The 13,143-nt window shown below is 49.9% G+C and overlaps 1 long non-coding RNA gene across 1 annotated transcript; it reads left to right on the top strand.

Annotated features, from left to right (window-relative positions):
- Positions 1–246: 246 nt before the first annotated feature.
- On the top strand, positions 247–12,823 carry LOC311519811. Its single transcript, XR_014711388.1, has 3 exons — positions 247–321; positions 7,756–7,928; positions 9,876–12,823. It is a non-coding gene; the product is annotated as an uncharacterized lncRNA (long non-coding RNA).
- The last annotated feature ends 320 nt before the right edge of the window (positions 12,824–13,143 follow it).

Here is a 13,143-nt window from a genome sequence, read left to right as displayed (position 1 = left end):
ACATCCAGAGTCACTGAGAGTAGAACCATGAAGAACATAAGGTGATGGGAAGAAGTTCATAAATGGGAGGAGTGGGAGGACTCAGTGGTAGAACAGCACAAGGAGCAGGCAGGCCTGACTGTGAGGCTTTTGTTCCAGGAACTTTACCAGTCTGTTGGATTAGACTGCAGACTCCCTCTCTTACTTCACTGGAGAAGAAGAAAACTAGATTTGCTGTGGGCTGTCCAAAGCACCCGCTGTTGCTGCAGAACCTCAGAGTTTGAAGGAGGCTCTGGGACAACCACTAGTTTCCCACACTTCAAGGAGTTGGTGACAAGAAGGGTAAATCCTCTTAGGGAAGTGCTCTAGGGGAACAAATGCACATGTGAGCAGAATTCCATTTTGCACTGAACTTGCATAGTAACACATACTAACCCTCGGTGGGGAAACCCCTGAACGCATTGGCTTTAAAAAAGTTGTTATTGACAAGTCACAGTTGTGTCAAGGATTATAAATAAAGGGTTGTGTAGTCCTGTAGCTGTAGATTTAGTAAGAGTGTTTGTTTAGAGATTTTATGTTGCTGTCTTCAGACCATGATCTGGGCTGCTTATAAGCCAGCCAGCCAGCCAGCCAAACAAAACAGTTCTTTCCCTCTCCCTGCCCGGAGAGAGGGAGAAGCAGAGTAAAAGAAAAAAAAAACAAAAGGGGTCTGTTAGGGAGCTTATTCCTTCACCCACTTACTTCCCTGGTCCTTCTCGCATGAACAGAGAGCAACAATACCTGAAGTCCAAAGGTGCAAACAATTTGATGTTTATTGGGGTGAACTTCCAGCAAGCATGATTCCAGTTTCCTTCCTTAGTGTCCCCCTTCCCAACTCTGACACCACAGAGCCTTACCTGTGTCCCTGTTCCCATTCCTGCCCTTAGCTAAACATGATTCCAATTTCCCAACTCCCATTCCCTGTTCCATTCCCCCCCCCCCACTTCCTGATTGACTGCAGACTATATAGTAAAACTTGAGTTCTGCTTAGCTATACCTTAACCAATCATTTTCCTGAAATTTAACTAACCAATCCTCACATATTGTAACATGATTATTTAACCAATTATATCCCACCACCTTAATTAATTTACACCCAGCAAAATTAATTATACAGCAGACAGGAACAATCACAGAACCAGACAGAGATTATACAGACAAACAATAGGGAAATGGGGACTACAGTGACAGAACAAACACAGAAATGAGGATTTCACATCCCAGCTATTGATAAGTGAGTTCCTGCCAGACAGGATGCTATCAAACTAAGTTTCCTTTTACATCTTCTAGGCACTTCCCTTTCTCTGGAGGTGATAGGCATTACCAGGACAGGACTATATTCCTAACAGCCCAATAGCACCTTCTTTCAATGTGACTAGGTTGGAATGTGAGGATGTGACCGGTCGCCTCCCAGCTTACAGCTGCCTCTGCTGCTTAGCCAAAGGCCTTAGCCTAAGAACAGGGCCTCAGACTGTCACAGTAAGAGAAGGCCCTTACACCAGCAGACAGTGATTTTGATTCTTTCTTTTATACCTCTATAACTAGCTAAGTGATAAAAATACACCTAAATTCTTAGAGTATAGGCCTTTGCAGACAGGCGTGAATATCTGTATCCTAACAGGGTCAGTCTCTTGATGACCTCTTTAAGGTTTGGTTTATCTGCATGTTCTAGTGTCCTTCACCCACAGTTGATAGCTGGTCCATGCAGCCTCAGGGGTGGCTAGGTCTGTACCCATCTCCTTTTCCCCAGTCTGTCCCTGTAGCCAGCAGTCTCCCACCTAGTCACCACCCCTTCCTCTAGCAGGCTTTCCCTTTTTAAGCTTTATCTTTCCAGGGAGAGCATCCCTTGCAGGTGTGTTGGGTTAATGCTGGCTGTGCCCAGAGAACTTGTTAGCTTCCTCGCTTCTAGAGCAGGGTGTGCCCCCTCACACTTTCATAGCAGAGATTTAGCTCCATATAATAGAGAGACATGTCAAAGTCTGAAAAGAGTAGACACTGGTCACCACACAAAAGTGTGCGGAGGTACAGGAAGAGGAAAGAAATATCATAGCAGATGTTAGCATATCACTCCCCTAGCCCATCACACAGTCTGAATTCAGTCCCCTTGTGTGTATACATTGTGAGCTACACTTTTCAATGATGTGATCACATGCTGTGTTTCCCACAGGATTTCTGGGCAATATTCCTGCCTCTGCTGAATGTTTGGCATCACCACTTTCATGCACTAAGTATCTCGTGATGCTTTGGAGAGAATGACCCAGGGATGCTTGCTCTCCTAGGCAGGAGTAACCTCCAGCTAGTATGGATTGTGTGCTCATGAGGGGGGCAGAGAGAGAGGCCAGCCCATGAACACACAACCCGACCCCTGTTGCTCCCCCACGGGAGGGCTTCCTCAGAGTCAGTGCTTAATTTGTAATGAAAGAGGTGCCAGGGCTCAAGCAATTAGGTGCCTGGGGTTCAAGAAATTTTTTTTTACATTCATAACCAATGCAGCAAGCCCAGAGGTGCCAGGGTTATGAACTGCCAAGCCTTGAGGTGCTGGAGCGCAGCCCTGGCACAAATTAAAAGCACTGGTCTGGGTGTAGATGGAAGGAGGCAGCAGATTCCTCTCTGACCTCAGTCACAGGCTTCCTGTTCCCTCTGCGTGTCAAGAGGCACATTTGGTTCCTTGGTAGCGTCCAAGAGTGAGGGAAGGAGGGAGAAATTAACTGGAACAATGAGGGAGAAGGGGAGCTACCAAGGACGAGGCTGTGGCAGACACTAGGGGCTGCAGAGGAGAAGGCTCTCATCCCAGAGAGGGCGAGAGTGCGTGGTGGGACAAGGGGAAGGCTGGCACAAGGATTGTCCCCATTTTACCGATGGTGAACTGAGACAGAGAGAGATTAAGGGCCAGCTTTTAAAAGGCATTTAGGTGCCTACTGGGTTACTCCCATTGAAATCAATGAGTTTCACCTAGGGTGACCATATTTTCCCAAACGGAAAATGGGACACCCCACGGGCCAGCCCGAGGCCCCTCTTCTCCTCCCCCCATGCGGCTGGCCTGAGCCCTCCCTGCCTCCTGCCTGCATGGGGCTGTCCCAAGTTCCCACTCCTCCCACAGGGCTGGTCCAAGCCTCCCTGTACGGGGCCATCCCGAGGCCCCACTGCTACCCACCCACTGCAGGGCTGGCCCAAGCTGCTCTCCCAAGCCCTCCCTCCCTCATGGGACTGGCATTGCTGCTCGTCCCCACCACCCTGCACATTCCTCCATGCCCCGCACCCCACTCTTTTTGGCAAAACTGTGCACTTGTCCAGTTTGTTCTTGTGAACGGATCATCAGTTGCAAGAGCAAACGGGACAAATGCCCAGATTTGCCAGAAAAGTCGGGACAGCCGGGACAGAGCCTAAAAAAGGGACTGTCCTGGCTGAAACGGGACTTATGGTCACCCTAGATGCACCTAAATACCTTCGACCATCAGGCCCTAGTGACTTGCTCAATATCACACTGGGAGACTGTGGAAGAGGCAGGACTTAAACCCACATCCCCCACACCCCAGTCCATTGCCCTAAGTGCTAGTTCATCTTTCTGGCTAGGCACAGGCCTGAACTGCAGCCCTTCAACACCACTCCCTACACTGATGTGCAGCAACAGCTCAGGGGTACGACATGCTGCCTTCTCAAAGGGAGTGAGCAAGCTGCCTGCCCAGGGGCTCAGAGTGCCTTTGGGTTCTGCTAGGCCGGGCTTCACAGCCTGCGCTTTTAGAAGAGCTTGTTTTGAGTCGCAGGCTAGAAGCCTGATCACAGGACTGGGTCTCACACGCTCCAGGGTTTTAGATTATGCTTGTGTTGGAGACTCTGTGGCCTTCAGCAAATCATGTCGCTGCTCCATGCCTCGGTTTCCCCATTTGTGAGGTGGAGTTAATACTTATCTACTTATCCTCAGAGGGGTGTTGGGAGGTTCACTAGGTAGTGTTTGTACCACACCTTAATGAGAGAAGAGGCTATGTAAGAGCTAAGTATTCATATGCCTAATTAAATTAATATCTGTAGGATGATATGGAGGCTGATTTAATACTTGGCACTTATACCCCTCCCCTCCCACAAATATACTACTAGTGAAGCTCAGGGATGAGCCACTTCAGCCCAGGAGGTAATTTGTAGGTGGGGAGTTATGAACAATTGAAAATAGACTCCACATATGCAGCCCGAGGCCTCCGTGTTGGCCTCCTAGCAGCTCTCCCCAGCCAAGCAGGGTTGGGCTGGCTTGGGATTTGGTTAGGAAATCTCCAAGGAGCACCTGCGTGTTGGTGTGGGTGATTCAGAAGGTGGCTCTCGTCCTGCTGTGTCAGCGCTGAACCCGGGCCCAAACACGATAGGAGGGACCACCAGATGCTCTCTGCCCAGAGAAGAGAGCCCTATAATTTCAGCCCAATGAGTTAGTCTTGATTTCCGTGCTACAGAGATACTGGGAGCTGTTGAAACTGCTGCAAGCCTCCCGCCCTCCCCCGGCCCCCGCCTTGAGAGCTGCTTTTGTTGGGTGTGGTTATGATTTATTTAGGCGGTACATCCTAGTGGCGAGGACACGAGACTGGGACTCAGAAGACCTGCTATCCATCCCCAGCTCTGACACTGCCCTGCCAGGTGACATTGGGCAAGTCATCTCCTTCTCTATGGGTATGTCTACACTACGAAATTAGGTCGAATTTATAGAAGTCGTTTTTTTAGAAATCGGTTTTATATATTCGAGTGTGTGTGTCCCCACAGAAAATGCTCTAAGTGCATTAAGTGCATTAACTCGGCGGAGTGCTTCCACAGTACCAAGGCTAGAGTCGACTTCCGGAGTGTTGCATTGTGGGTAGCTATCCCACAGTTCCCGCAGTCTCCGCTGCCCATTGGAATTCTGGGTTGAAATCCCAATGCCTGATGGGGCTAAAACATTGTCGCGGGTGGTTCTGGGTACATATCGTCAGGCCCCCGTTCCCTCCCTCCCTCCGTGAAAGCAAGGGCAGACAATCGTTTCGCGCCTTTTTTCCTGAGTTACCTGTGCAGACGCCATACCACGGCAAGCATGGAGCCTGCTCAGCTAACCGTCACCGTATGTCTCCTGGGTGCTGGCAGACGCGGTACTGCATTGCTACACAGTAGCAGCAACCCATTGCCTTGTGGCAGTAGACGGTGCAATAGGACTGGTAGCCGTCATCGTCATGTCCGAGGTGCTCCTGGTCGCCTCTGTGAGGTCGATCAGGAGTGCCTGGGCAGACATGGGCGCAGGGACTAAATTTGGAGTGACTTGATCAGGTCATTCTCTTTAGTCCTGCAGTCAGTCCTATTGAACCATCTTATGGTGAGCAGGCAGGTGATACGGATTGCTAGCAGTCCTATTGCATCATCTTCTGCCCGGCAGGCAAGAGATGAGGATGGCTAGCAGTCCTATTGTACCATCTTCTGCCAAGCAGCCATGAGATGAGGATGGCATGCAGTCCTCTGCACCGTCTGCTGCCAGCCAAAGATGTAAAAGATAGATGGAGTGTATCAAAACAAGAAATAGACCAGATTTGTTTTGTACTCATTTGCAAACCCCCCCACCCCCCCGTCTAGGGGACTCATTCCTTTAGGTCACACTGCAGTCACTCACAGAGAAGGTGCAGCGAGGTAAATCTAGCCATGTATCAATCAGAGGCCAGACTAACCTCCTTGTTCCAATAAGAACAATAACTTAGGTGCACTATTATTAGGTGCATTATTTCTTATTGGAACCCTCCGTGAAGTCCTGCCTGAAATACTCCTTGATGTAAAGCCACCTCCTTTGTTGATTTTAACTCCCTGTAAGCCAACCCTGTAAGCCATGTCGTCAGTCGCCCCTCCCTCCGTCAGAGGCAAACAATCGTGCATCTGAGTTGAGAGTGCTGTCCAGAGCAGTCACAATGGAGCACTCTGGGATAGCTCCCGGAGGCCAGTACCATCAAATTGTGTCCACAGTACCCCAAATTCGACCCGGCAAGGCCAATTTAAGCGCTAATCCACTTGTCGGGGTGGAGTAAGGAAATCGATTTTAAGAGCCCTTTAAGTCAAAATAAAGGGCTTCATCGTGTGGATGGGTGCAGGTTTACATCGATTTAACGCTGCTAAATTCGACCTAAAGTCCTAGTGTAGACCAGGGCTATGCCTCTGTTTTTCCATCTGCCAAAGGGCGGTTAATGAAATCGACCTCCTAGGCAAAGTGCTGTGAGACCTAAAGAAAAGATGAGAAGTGCTGTGTTAGAGCTGGTGTTGTTCTACTGCAACAGGGCCTAGAGATGCCAAGGGAGAGTGGGGCCCTGCTATGCCAGGGCTGTGCAAACACAGTCAGAGACAATGCCTGCCCCTAAGAGCTTACGATTTCAATAGACCAGGCAGCCCAAGGAAGTGCCAGCACCCCATGTTACAGATGAGGAACTCAGGTCCCGAGAGAGGAAGTGACTTGTCTAAGGTCATGCAGCACGTCAGGAGCCCAGCTGGAGGTAGACCCCAGGTGTCTGGCCTCCCAGTTCAGTGCCCTAACAGCTGCCTCTCCAAGAGCTGACTGTCTAAATCAGTGGTTCTCAACTGTGGTCCACCACTTGTTCGGGGAAAGCCCCTGGCGGGCCGGGCTGGTTTGTTTACCTGCCGCGTCCGCAGGTTTGGCCGATTGCAGCTCCCACTGGCCGCGGTTTGCCAAGGGACGTGCTGGCCGCCCTTCCCGCAGCCCCCATTGGCCTGGAGCAGCAAACCGCAGCCAGTGGGAGCCATGATCGGCTGAACCTGCGGACGCGGCAGGTAAACAAACTGACCCGGTGCACCAGGGGTTTCCCTGAACAAGCGGTGGACCACAGTTGAGAACCACTGGTCTAAATAGACAAGACAAAGGGTGGGAGAAAGTAAGTATTAGCCCCATTTGATGGATGTGGACCTAAGGCATAAGGGCCCAGATCCTCAAAGGTGTTCAGGTGCCTAACTCAATTGATTACAATGGGATTTAGGCACCTCAATACCTTTGGGGACCTGGGCCAGAGAGATTAAAGTCACATAGAGTCTGACACAGCCAGGAACTGAGTTTGGGTCTCCTGCTTATCCAGTGTCTGAACCACAATTCAATCCTTCCCCTCTGCGTGCAGTGGAACAGCTGCTTTTATGTGCGTGATTCTATGCCCAGGTAATCTAATGCAGGGCTAAAGCTTTGATATCTTCTGAGATAAAATCTACAAGAGAAGTGTCAGGGATTAGTTACTGGTGGTGTAACTAGGCAACCAGCAGCAACATGTCAGAAAGTAACCAATGTAAGCTCCCTCCGACACACCTCTGTTATTTCATTCACCATCATCTAATGGCTAAGACACACCTGCATGATTTGTATTTTTCCTGCTTGTGCTTGATGGAGTCTGGACAAACCGGTAGCCTCTCTGTTTATGTAATAATGCTTGACATTTATAATCTGCCCATGGTTTTACAAGCACTTCCTTAGGCTCATAACGTCCCTGCCAGGTATCATGATCCCCATTTCACCTCTGGGGAAACGGAGGCACCAAGGAGTGACACGATGTCCTCAATGTCACGTGGTGAGTTTAGGGTTTGTAACTGAACCGGAGATCAGGGCAGGTCCACCACCTGGTTTTGTTGCAACCCTTCACGTGGCTCTTGCTGCATCCTTGTCACAGGTCACTGAGCCACAGTCTTTGCCCTTGTCTTTCCGATGAGTGGCAAGAAAGATAATTGTTGATGACATGCACTCCTTTATTCTAGATGGCTGTTCCTGCTTCTACTGCCAGTTGTGGTCTGAGGATGCAGGGAGGACACATGCTGAGAAGAGAAGGCCATCTCCTCACAAGAACTTACTGGCGCTCTGACAAGGCTGCGGGATGGGCAGAGTGGGTGGAATACAGACATCCAGCCCAGGGAGAGGAGCCGGATTCAAGGTCAAATCAGAGCCAGGGCGTGGCAGTCACTATCTTGGGCATTGCTTTGACAGCAGCTGAGCTGGATCAGGAGAACAAGCACGGTTCTTCCTGGTTCCGAACTGCTGGGGGTGGTTCACACTGACCTTTCTCTCTTCAAACAGGCGCAGCATCCCTTTGGCCTGGCCGGTCATTCGGTCACCTCCGCCATGCTTCCAACCCCTGCCAGAGCCAGGAGGCCGAATCAGGAGGGAGGAGGGCCAGTGTCCCGGTGCCTTTTCAGTTCACTCCACTGGGCTGGACGGAGGGCAGATGGGCCCTAGAGGGAAGGGAGACCTGGGCAGTGAGGGCTGCCTGGCAGGAGATGAGAGCTGTCAGAGCCAGGAGATGGTTCCTGGGGAAAGGCTGAAGGCAAGGGGAGCAGCAGAGGAGTTTGCTGGCTGACCTCCCTGAGTCAGAAAGCTGGAAAGGGTTGAAGCAGCAGTAGCAGAGGGATGTGCCTGCTGGCTCTAAGTTGGAGAGCTGAAGCCAAGGCTGGAGAGGACTGAAGGCAGGGAGCAGCAGGGGACTTACCTGCTGATGTCTCCACGCTGGAGACTGGACCAGGGGGAGGGTGAGAGGGCCAAGGGGAATAAGGGGTGCTCCCCTGGTAAAGATGATCTCCCAGCAGAGAGGCTGTGGGGTTTTCTGCTGGGTAGAGTGGGGTAGCTGTCCTGGGAGAGGGACAGAGGAGGAAGATGGACAAGGAGCCTAGGTGTGGTGAAAGACACTGGGGTATGGTGATGATGCATGCCCAGCACAGAGGCTGAGTGGTGTGTGTATGTTCCTGCTGGGAAGAGCAGGGTTTTAAGGACTACAGGCATTAGGGGTGATAGGGGCTACATTTTGGGATTTTTGTTACAGACTATTTGCATTACGTTTTGTAATAAATTGTCCCCAGGATGGGTATTATTCAAGCAAGAGAGCCTGACATAGGATCCTTGGGTTACCCAAGTGAGGAAACTGAGGCAGAGTGCCAGTGAGCCACCATTGGCCATGAGGGGGCACTCAAGAGGCAGCAGGCCCTGCTAGAGATCCCCTCATACCTGGGCTCCCTATGCTGTAGCAAGACAGAGTATCGCCAAGGAAAGCATTCATTCCTAGGCTTTGTCTACACTAGAATAGTCTTGCTGGCAGAGCCAAACCAGCGTAACTATACCAGCAAACTCTCCTAGTGGAGATGCAGCTTACGCTGGCATGAAAGTGCTTCTGCCATAATATACACCAGTTCCTCAGAGACCTATCCCAGTTATCCCAGCAAAAGCACTTTCATGCTGGTATAAATGCCTCTCCTCTAGGGCTTATCCTGGCAGAGCTATGTTGGTTACAAACCTATACCTCTCTAGTCAGCATAGCTCTGCTGGTATAGGATTTAAGAGTAGACAAGGCCGAACTCTTGAGATCCTTCTTTGCTAAGGTGCTGTCCTCACTGCAAAAAGAGGTGAGCCTTTACAACGAGTTAGCTGGCTCAGTCTCCAGTCCCAGGGCGGGCACTGTAGTCTTTACCTTGGTGTAGCTGGCTGAGGTCATCCCTGGGTGGGGGGTTGACCATGCCATGCTGGAGAGTGCTGAGCTGCTGGTCACCCTTTCTTGCCCAAATTCTCCAAGAGGGAGGGTGTGGGGAGAGAAGAAATATATTTGCTGGATAAGGACAGGACCCTTGGTTAACCCTTTGGACTCACTGCCCTAAAGGGAAGGGGAAAGTGAGAGAGAAAGTGCCCCTTTGCATGGAGAAGCTGGGGTCACCATCTAGACCTTTAAATGAATCTGGTTGAGGAAATCCTATCTGAGTGCATAGCGACTGAGATCAATATGGCAGCAGGCTCGTAGTATGCCCTCTGTGCTACCAACTAAGTGCTGCCCCTCTCTGCATGGGGAGCTCTCTCATACCGTGCAGGGTTTCTTAAGCCTTTTTCTGTCTTTCTTTAGAAACACAGGAAGAGGGATTTATCATTCAGAGGATATGGCTGCACAGGGAGAAGACTGGCCTAGAACAGGGACTGGGAGACCAAACGCTTCTGTTCTGTTTCCACCTGTGAGACTTTGGATGAACTCAGGTGTTGTGTGACTGCTCCACTTCCACAAGGGGCATGAAAACATAACTCAGAGGGTTTAATCAAGGTTGGAAAAGTAGCTGGAGATCACGGAGGGACGCGAAGTGGTGTTATCCAGGAATTGGAATGAAGGGATCATGATGTTGCCTAATTGCCACCTACTGTCCCTTCTGCTGCATTACAGCCTTTATCTGTGTGCTTATGAGACAAAGCAGCAGGCGGTTCGAGTACCAATTGGGCAGTACGATAGCAACCAAAATATTACGGTCAATAAGAAATCCAAATCCAATAATTCTTCCAAATAGGTGCCTCGCCGGTTGAGTAGCTGGGGGGTGGATTTGTGCAGCCAAGCTATCCAACCGGCAAAAAAGAAAACCAGCCGCTTTCCAGTGAGCCAGACCATACACAGTGTTTCAATGCCAGCCTGATCCTGGCCAGGGCTTCAGGTCATACATTGTCTGCCCCACCCAGCTGTGTACATGGCCTCTCTGGCAGGATGGTCTGTTACAGCTGGATTTTTACTCCACACACCGACCCAGCGGTTTGGTAGCTAAGTGGTTAATCTCATGGTGAAAGGTCACCTCCTGCTGCGGATGGGCCCCTGATCCGTTGGGGTAGCACTGTTGGTGTGATGCCGGTCCTGTTGCTCCCTTATGTACTGTTGCCTTCACTCCATCAGCTTGTTAGGCCACCGGCTTGGGGGAGCTTTGACAGCTGACCTAGCTGTTTGTTTGGTTCCCCCAACCCCCTAAGTCTCCATTCTTCCCTCTAGCTAGGGATGAGCAAATGCCATAAACTTGGGTTCAAACACTGGGCTCAGGGTTATACGTGATTCATCCCAGCTGTTCTGTGGGAGGTTAGGGAGCCTCTGAGCACATCTATTGGCTGGAGCCCCACATGCGAGTTAGGCGTCCGAACGCCAACCTCCCATTGGTTCGTGGATGGCTCTGGGGCTTAGGTGGGAGAGAGGTGCCTGGTGCCAGAGGAAGGCAGCAGCGTGCATGCCCGGAGGTGGGAACCTTTACTGCAAAGCTGAGAGGCTGAGTGAGGCTAGGCACTTACCGTGATAGGTGGGGTGCCTAAGTACTTTTGTGGCCCCCCTGGAAGCGGGATGGTGCCTGTCACCTCAGCACCCAACACTTGAGATAGGCCTGACCCAAAACTCCAGGTCTCAGCTTCAGGGGTGAGATTTTTAGAAGTGTTGAGCATTGGCCTAACTCTGCTCCCATTAGAGCCAAGGGTGATCTTGACAGCGCCCATGGAGTGTCCAGCTGTGATCACTCCTGATTGGCTAAGAATTGGGGTCAGCCTGTTATTTTCTTATCCATCTTTCCCAGCCCATCCAGGCCCCGCTTATTTGTTTCTCTCATCCTCCAGTTATGTCCTGGATTCTAAGATCTCTGGGGTAGCTTTTGCCATTGATCATGTTTGTGCAGCCCCTGGCACAACGGGGGCCTGGCCGGATGGAGGCCTCCAGGTGCTATCATAACATAAATGTTAAACAAGAGTAATAAAATTCCCATTGACAGAAGTGGGAGCAGGCTTCGGCCAGGCCCTGAGCACTTCTGAAAATCCTACCCCCCTTGTCTGTAACAGGTTGCACCCCCATCCCAGAAACAACTGCAACCTGCAGGTGAGTATGTATTCCTGCTCTCCTGCTGTTCCTGATCCACTGTGAAGATGAGCCCTTCCCAGGGAGCAATGGCTCTTAGATCATGCTGTAGCAGCTCATGGCTTAGCAAATACTTAGTCCTGCTCTGAGTGCAGGGGACTGTCCTAGAAGACCTCTCGAGGTTCCTTCCAGTCCTCTGATTCTGTGAACTAGTAAATGGAAGCAGCTATTGCCATCCAGAGCTCAGGATCCTTAAAAGCCTTGCAGAACCATTTTTAAACACATGCTGCCAGTTAATTAGCTGCTAGGAAGACTATATTGCTTGGCTTTTATATTCCAAAGAAGCTTATATAAAATTCACCAGCTAAGGAAGCAAAAGGACTATTATATAGGGTTAGCTAGGGAAGTTTTAGCCACACGTTAGGTGTGCTATTACTGCAGATCCACTTCAGGCTTGATTCTGCAAAGGGGCTGAATGCCGTCTGTTCCGACTGATTCTACTTGGTGTGGAGTGCTCTCAGCACTGGCCAGCATTGAACTCTTGGGTGACCGAGGAGACCAGCCTGCTAATTAATCCATTTGGATCCCCCAGGCAACAGCGGTGGAGGGTTAATAGAGCCATGCACAAGCATTAATAGCCAACATGTAACAGAGAGCCTGATCATATTGTTAAATATGATCTAATTTAAAATCAATTTGAGAAACGTTTTATTCTAAAATGCTTCCCCATTTACATTTAATAAGCCCATTTCATTCCGGAGCCCAACTCGTTTGATAATTTCCCTGTCATAAATATAAAGGGAAGGGTAAACCCCTTGGAAATCCCTCCTGGCTAGGGGAAAGCTCCTCTCACCTGTAAAGGGTTAAGAAGCTAAAGGTAACCTCGCTGGCACCTGACCAAAATGACCAATGAGGAGACAAGATACTTTCAAAAGCTGGGAGGAGGGAGAGAAACAAAGGGTCTGTGTCTGTCTGGATGCTGCTCTTGCCAGGGACAGAACAGGAATGGAGTTTTAGAACTTTTAGTAAGTAATCTAGCTAGGTATGTGTTAGATTATGATTTCTTTAAATGGCTGAGAAAAGAATTGTGCTGAATAGAATAACTATTTCTGTCTGTGTATCTTTTTTGTAACTTAAGGTTTTGCCTAGAGGGGTTCTCTATGTTTTTGAATCTAATTACCCTGTAAGATATCTACCATCCTGATTTTACAGTGGGGGATTTCTTTATTTCTATTTACTTCTATTTTTTATTAAAAGTCTTCTTGTAAAAAACTGAATGCTTTTTCATTGTTCTCAGATCCAAGGGTTTGGGTCTGTGGTCACCTATGCAAATTGGTGAGGCTTTTTATCCAACATTTCCCAGGAAAGGGGGGGTGCAAGTGTTGGGAGGATTGTTCATTGTTCTTAAGATCCAAGGGTCTGGGTCTGTAGTCACCTAGGCAAATTGGTGAGGCTTTTTACCAAACCTTGTCCAGGAAGTGGGGTGCAAGGTTTTGGGAAGTATTTTGGGGGGAAGGATGTGTCCAAACAG

This window comes from Lepidochelys olivacea, assembly GCF_965140295.1.
Source record: "Lepidochelys olivacea isolate rLepOli2 genome assembly, chromosome: 4".
NCBI lineage: Eukaryota > Metazoa > Chordata > Testudines > Cheloniidae > Lepidochelys > Lepidochelys olivacea.
Note: the sequence above shows the minus strand (reverse complement) of the source record. Positions and strands in the feature narration are given on the sequence as shown.